Source organism: Crinia signifera, chromosome 5 (genome assembly GCF_055691185.1).
Source record: "Crinia signifera chromosome 5, ASM5569118v1, whole genome shotgun sequence".
Taxonomy (NCBI): domain Eukaryota; kingdom Metazoa; phylum Chordata; class Amphibia; order Anura; family Myobatrachidae; genus Crinia; species Crinia signifera.
Window position 1 is genome coordinate 247777113 of NC_139221.1, and position 8124 is coordinate 247785236.

Consider the following 8124-nt stretch of genomic DNA (forward strand, 5'->3'; position numbering starts at 1 on the left):
TACTCTTTCTATTTATCTCTACCTATCTCTATCTATTTAACTGTACACTAAGTAATCACAAAGTACAATAATAGAAGAGTTCATAGCTAGAAGTCCTATTTGTGAAGACCAAATGTATACCAAAAACATATTATCAGTAATTAATTTTCATTAATTACCTGACTTCGGTCTCCTGTTGCTGTGCTTAATCTTTGTTTTTTGACTTAAGGAGGATTCTGCAGTCCATGTCACTTCGCAGTAGTCAGCTGTTATGACCTCATCATATGTTTTATGGAGAATTCTCACCTAAAAAATGGAAATAGGCATGATAATATGTTCTCAGTATACATTGACCCTAAAGCCCTGTACACACTGGGAGTCTAGGGGCACCATCTATATAGTCAACTATATCTGTGGTTCCACTATTCACACTGAAAGAAATCTGTTACCGATATCATTCAATGATGTCCCAGTGACCTGCTGAACATGCGGGTCATAGGCTATATGGCCAAAGATGACCTGTATGTTCAGGTGAAGGGGCAGGAGGGTGGTCGTTATGGATGCGCGAGAGCACACATCATTAACTATATTGAGTATACATACTACAGATTTGTTTTAAAGAAAAGAGATCGCTCAAAAATGCCATTCTGAGCGATAACTTTTCCTTTTGAGTAGCGTTTATGGGGCTTTAGAAAAATGAGAGGGATCCCTCACCTCTTTATCCATGCCTCTACTTTATGAACTATTCTAGCTATGATTTGTCTATTTAATTAATAATTTACCATCTATCTACCTATCCACCCAATTTATCTGTCTATCCAATGATTTACTATCCATGTGCCTACACATCCATCTATCTATCTATCTATCTACGGTTAGTGCGCTCAGTTAAAAAATATGTGGGTCCCAAAGGATAACTCCCTGCTGGCCGAGCTGCACTATTACACAAGGAGTGAGGGATCACCCAAATATATTTTTACAGCTATTGCACTTCTACCACACACCTATCTATCTAATGATTTAACATATATCTACCCACCCATTTATCTGTCTATCTAATGATTCACTATCTATCCACCTACCCAACCACCCTCCCATTTATCTACCTACGTATCTATCCACATTTAGTCTGCTCAGTGAAAACATATGTGGGTGCCAAAGGATAACAACTCCCTACTGGCCGAGCGGCACTATTACACAAGGAGTGAGGGATCCCCCACATATTTTTTTACAGGTATTGCGCTTCACCCACTCACCTATCTATCTAATGATTTACCATTTATCTACTCACCCACCCATTTATCTGTCTATCTAATTATTCACTATCTATCCGACCTACCCGACCACCCTCCCATTTATCTACCTACCTATCTATCTACCGTTAGTGCGCTCAGTTAAAAAAATATGTGGGGCCCAAAGGATAACAACTCCCTGCTGGCTGAGCTGCACTATAACACAAGGAGTGAGGGATCACCCACATATTTTTTTACAGGTATTGAGCTTCACCCACCCAACTATCTATCTATCTATCTATCTAATGATTTACCATTTATCCACCCACCCGCCCATTTATCTGTCTATCTAATGATTCACTATCTATACACCTACCCACCCAACAATCCACCCATTTGTCTACCTACCCATCAATCTATCTACAGATAATATGCTCAGTGAAAAAATATGTGGGGCCCAAAGGATAACAACTCCCTGCTGGCTGAGCTGCACTATAACACAAGGAGTGAGGGATCACCCACATATTTTTTTACAGGTATTGAGATCCCCCCACCCAACTATCTATCTAATGATTTACCATTTATCCACCCACCCGCCCATTTATCTGTCTATCTAATGATTCACTATCTATACACCTACCTACCCAACATCCCACCCATTTATTTACCTAAACATCTATCTATCTATCTATCTACAGTTAATGCACTCAGTGAAAAAATATGTGGGGCCCAAAGGATAACAACTCCCTGCTGGCTGAGCTGCACTATAACACAAGGAGTGAGGGATCACCCACATATTTTTTTACAGGTATTGAGCTTCACCCACCCAACTATCTATCTATCTAATGATTTACCATTTATCCACCCACCGCCCATTTATCTGTCTATCTAATGATTCACTATCTATACACCTACCCACCCAACACCCCACCCATTTGTCTACCTACCCATCTATCTATCTACAGATAATATGCTCAGTGAAAAAATATGTGGGGCCCAAAGGATAACAACTCCCTGCTGGCTGAGCTGCACTATAACACAAGGAGTGAGGGATCACCCACATATTTTTTTACAGGTATTGAGATTCACCCACCCAACTATCTATCTAATGATTTACCATTTATCCACCCACCCGCCCATTTATCTGTCTATCTAATGATTCACTAGCTATACACCTACCCACCCAACATCCCACCCATTTATCTACCTAACCATCTATCTATCCATATATCTATTTATCTATCTACAGTTAATGCGCTCAGTGAAAAAAATATGAGGGGCCCAAAGGATAACAACTCCCTGCTGGCTGAGCTGCATTATAACACAAGAAGTGAGGGATCACCCACATATTTTTTTACAGGTATTGAGCTTCACCCACCCACCTATCCATCTAATAATTTACCTTATATCTACCCACCCACCCACCCATTTATCTGTCTATCTAATGATTCACTATCTATACACCTACCCACCCAACATCCCACCCATTTATTTACCTAAACATCTATCTATCTATCCATATATCTATCTATCTATCTATCTATCTACAGTTAATATGCTCAGTAAAAAAAAACAGAGGGGTCCCAAAGGATAATAATTCCCTGCTGGCCGAGCTGTACTTTTACACAAGGAGTGAGGGATCACCAACATATCTTTTACAGATATTGCACTTCAACCACCTAGCCATTTTCTATTTCATGATTTACCATCTACCTACCTACCCAGTTAAGGATCCCACCCTCCCTGCTGGTCAAGCTGCAACATTACAAAGGGAAGAAAGTTGCTGACTGAAAAAAAGTGGGTTACTGACTTCCCTCCCACCCCCATGTCCGTTAAGCTGCCTTAGCGGACAGTGGAGGAAGGTATCTGTTTATCTTTTACTCTTTCTATTTATCTCTACCTATCTCTATCTATTTAACTGTACACTAAGTAATCACAAAGTACAATAATAGAAGAGTTCATAGCTAGAAGTCCTATTTGTGAAGACCAAATGTATACCAAAAACATATTATCAGTAATTAATTTTCATTAATTACCTGACTTCGGTCTCCTGTTGCTGTGCTTAATCTTTGTTTTTTGACTTGAGGAGGATTCTGCAGTCCATGTCACTTCGCAGTAGTCAGCTGTTATGACCTCATCATATGTTTTATGGAGAATTCTCACCTAAAAAATGGAAATAGGCATGATAATATGTTCTCAGTATACATTGACCCTAAAGCCCTGTACACACTGGGAGTCTAGGGGCACCATCTATATAGTCAACTATATCTGTGGTTCCACTATTCACACTGAAAGAAATCTGTTACCGATATCATTCAATGATGTCCCAGTGACCTGCTGAACATGCGGGTCATAGGCTATATGGCCAAAGATGACCTGTATGTTCAGGTGAAGGGGCAGGAGGGTGGTCGTTATGGATGCGCGAGAGCACACATCATTAACTATATTGAGTATACATACTACAGATTTGTTTTAAAGAAAAGAGATCGCTCAAAAATGCCATTCTGAGCGATAACTTTTCCTTTTGAGTAGCGTTTATGGGGCTTTAGAAAAATGAGAGGGATCCCTCACCTCTTTATCCATGCCTCTACTTTATGAACTATTCTAGCTATGATTTGTCTATTTAATTAATAATTTACCATCTATCTACCTATCCACCCAATTTATCTGTCTATCCAATGATTTACTATCCATGTGCCTACACATCCATCTATCTATCTATCTACGGTTAGTGCGCTCAGTTAAAAAATATGTGGGTCCCAAAGGATAACTCCCTGCTGGCCGAGCTGCACTATTACACAAGGAGTGAGGGATCACCCAAATATATTTTTACAGCTATTGCACTTCTACCACACACCTATCTATCTAATGATTTAACATATATCTACCCACCCATTTATCTGTCTATCTAATGATTCACTATCTATCCACCTACCCAACCACCCTCCCATTTATCTACCTACGTATCTATCCACATTTAGTCTGCTCAGTGAAAACATATGTGGGTGCCAAAGGATAACAACTCCCTACTGGCCGAGCGGCACTATTACACAAGGAGTGAGGGATCCCCCACATATTTTTTTACAGGTATTGCGCTTCACCCACTCACCTATCTATCTAATGATTTACCATTTATCTACTCACCCACCCATTTATCTGTCTATCTAATTATTCACTATCTATCCGACCTACCCGACCACCCTCCCATTTATCTACCTACCTATCTATCTACCGTTAGTGCACTCAGTTAAAAAAATATGTGGGGCCCAAAGGATAACAACTCCCTGCTGGCTGAGCTGCACTATAACACAAGGAGTGAGGGATCACCCACATATTTTTTTACAGGTATTGAGCTTCACCCACCCAACTATCTATCTATCTATCTAATGATTTACCATTTATCCACCCACCCGCCCATTTATCTGTCTATCTAATGATTCACTATCTATACACCTACCCACCCAACAATCCACCCATTTGTCTACCTACCCATCAATCTATCTACAGATAATATGCTCAGTGAAAAAATATGTGGGGCCCAAACGATAACAACCTGCTGGCTGAGCAGCACTATAACACAATGAGTGAGGGATCCCCCACATATTTTTTTACAGGTATTGAGATCCCCCCACCCAACTATCTATCTAATGATTTACCATTTATCCACCCACCCGCCCATTTATCTGTCTATCTAATGATTCACTATCTATACACCTACCTACCCAACATCCCACCCATTTATTTACCTAAACATCTATCTATCTATCTATCTATCTACAGTTAATGCACTCAGTGAAAAAATATGTGGGGCCCAAAGGATAACAACTCCCTGCTGGCTGAGCTGCACTATAACACAAGGAGTGAGGGATCACCCACATATTTTTTTACAGGTATTGAGCTTCACCCACCCAACTATCTATCTATCTAATGATTTACCATTTATCCACCCACCGCCCATTTATCTGTCTATCTAATGATTCACTATCTATACACCTTCCCACCCAACACCCCACCCATTTGTCTACCTACCCATCTATCTATCTACAGATAATATGCTCAGTGAAAAAATATGTGGGGCCCAAAGGATAACAACTCCCTGCTGGCTGAGCTGCACTATAACACAAGGAGTGAGGGATCACCCACATATTTTTTTACAGGTATTGAGATTCACCCACCCAACTATCTATCTAACGATTTACCATTTATCCACCCACCCGCCCATTTATCTGTCTATCTAATGATTCACTAGCTATACACCTACCCACCCAACATCCCACCCATTTATCTACCTAACCATCTATCTATCCATATATCTATTTATCTATCTACAGTTAATGCGCTCAGTGAAAAAATATGAGGGGCCCAAAGGATAACAACTCCCTGCTGGCTGAGCTGCACTATAACACAAGAAGTGAGGGATCACCCACATATTTTTTTACAGGTATTGAGCTTCACCCACCCACCTATCTATCTAATAATTTACCTTTTATCTACCCACCCACCCATTTATCTGTCTATCTAATGATTCACTATCTATACACCTACCCACCCAACAACCCACCCATTTGTCTACCTACCCATCTATCTATCTACAGATAATATGCTCAGTGAAAAAATATCTGGGGCCCAAAGGATTACAACTCCCTGCTGGCTGAGCTGCACTATAACACAAGGAGTGAGGGATCACCCACATATTTTTTTACAGGTATTGCGCTTCACCCACTCACCTATCTATCTAATGATTTACCATTTATCTACTCACCCACCCATTTATCTGTCTGTCTGTCTAATGATTCACTATCTATCCAACCTACCCAACCACCCTCCCATTTATCTACCTACCTATCTATCTACAGTTAGTGCGCTCAGTGAAAAAATATGTGGGGCCCAAAGGATAACAACTCCCTGCTGGCTGAGCTGCACTATAACACAAGGAGTGAGGGATCACCCACATATTTTTTTACAGGTATTGAGATTCACCCACCCAACTATCTATCTAATGATTTACCATTTATCCACCCACCCGCCCATTTATCTGTCTATCTAATGATTCACTAGCTATACACCTACCCACCCAACATCCCACCCATTTATCTACCTAACCATCTATCTATCCATATATCTATTTATCTATCTACAGTTAATGCGCTCAGTGAAAAAAATATGAGGGGCCCAAAGGATAACAACTCCCTGCTGGCTGAGCTGCACTATAACACAAGAAGTGAGGGATAACCCACATATTTTTTTACAGGTATTGAGCTTCACCCACCCACCTATCCATCTAATAATTTACCTTTTATCTACCCACCCACCCATTTATCTGTCTATCTAATGATTCACTATCTATACACCTACCCACCCAACATCCCACCCATTTATTTACCTAAACATCTATCTATCTATCCATATATCTATCTATCTATCTATCTACAGCTAATATGCTCAGTAAAAAAAAAAAGGGGTCCCAAAGGATAACAATTCCCTGCTGGCCGAGCTGTACTTTTACACAAGGAGTGAGGGATCACCCACATATCTTTTACAGATATTGCACTTCAACCACCTAGCCATTTTCTATTTCATGATTTACCATCTACCTACCTACCCAGTTAAGGATCCCACCCTCCCTGCTGGTCAAGCTGCAACATTACAAAGGGAAGAAAGTTGCTGACTGAAAAAAAGTGGGTTACTGACTTCCCTCCCACCCCCATGTCCGTTAAGCTGCCTTAGCGGACAGTGGAGGAAGGTATCAGTTTATCTTTTACTCTTTCTATTTATCTCTACCTATCTCTATCTATTTAACTGTACACTAAGTAATCACAAAGTACAATAATAGAAGAGTTCATAGCTAGAAGTCCTATTTGTGAAGACCAAATGTATACCAAAAACATATTATCAGTAATTAATTTTCATTAATTACCTGACTTTGGTCTCCTGTTGCTGTGCTTAATCTTTGTTTTTTGACTTGAGGAGGATTCTGCAGTCCAGGTCACTTTGCAGTAGTCAGCTGTTATGACCTCATCACATGTTTTATGGAGAATTCTCACCTAAAAAATGGAAATAGGCATGATAATATGTTCTCAGTATACATTGACCCTAAAGCCCTGTACACACTGGGAGTCTAGGGGCACCATCTATATAGTCAACTATATCTGTGGTTCCACTATTCACACTGAAAGAAATCTGTTACCGATATCATTCAATGATGTCCCAGTGACCTGCTGAACATGCGGGTCATAGGCTATATGGCCAAAGATGACCTGTATGTTCAGGTGAAGGGGCAGGAGGGTGGTCATTAAGGATGCGCGGGAGCACACATCATTAACTATATTGAGTATACATACTACAGATTTGTTTTAAAGAAAAGAGATCGCTCAAAAATGCCATTCTGAGCGATAACTTTTCATTCTGAGTAGTGTTTATGGGGCTTTAGAAAAATGAGAGGGATCCCTCACCTCTTTATCCATGCCTCTACTTTATGAACTATTCTAGCTATGATTTGTCTATTTAATTAATAATTTACCATCTATCTACCTATCCACCCAATTTATCTGTCTATCCAATGATTTACTATCCATGTGCCTACACATCCATCTATCTATCTATCTATCTATCTATCTATCTATCTATCTATCTATCTACGGTTAGTGCGCTCAGTTAAAAAATATGTGGGTCCCAAAGGATAACTCCCTGCTGGCCGAGCTGCACTATTACACAAGGAGTGAGGGATCACCCAAATATATTTTTACAGCTATTGCACTTCTACCACCCACCTATCTATCTAATGATTTAACATATATCTACCCACCCATTTATCTATCTAATGATTCACTATCTATCCACCTACCCAACCACCCTCCCATTTATCTACCTACCTATCTATCTGTCTATCCACATTTAGTTTGCTCAGTGAAAA

At 40.1% G+C, this 8124-nt stretch overlaps 1 long non-coding RNA gene across 1 annotated transcript; it reads right to left on the bottom strand.

The window, feature by feature from the left end:
- Positions 1-212: 212 nt before the first annotated feature.
- Positions 213-7251, bottom strand: LOC146079674 (uncharacterized). The gene is made up of 3 exons (XR_014474691.1): positions 7129-7251; positions 3248-3374; positions 213-285 (listed from the first exon to the last, which is right to left on the bottom strand). It is a non-coding gene; the product is annotated as an uncharacterized LOC146079674 (long non-coding RNA).
- Between the last annotated feature and the right edge of the window lie 873 nt (positions 7252-8124).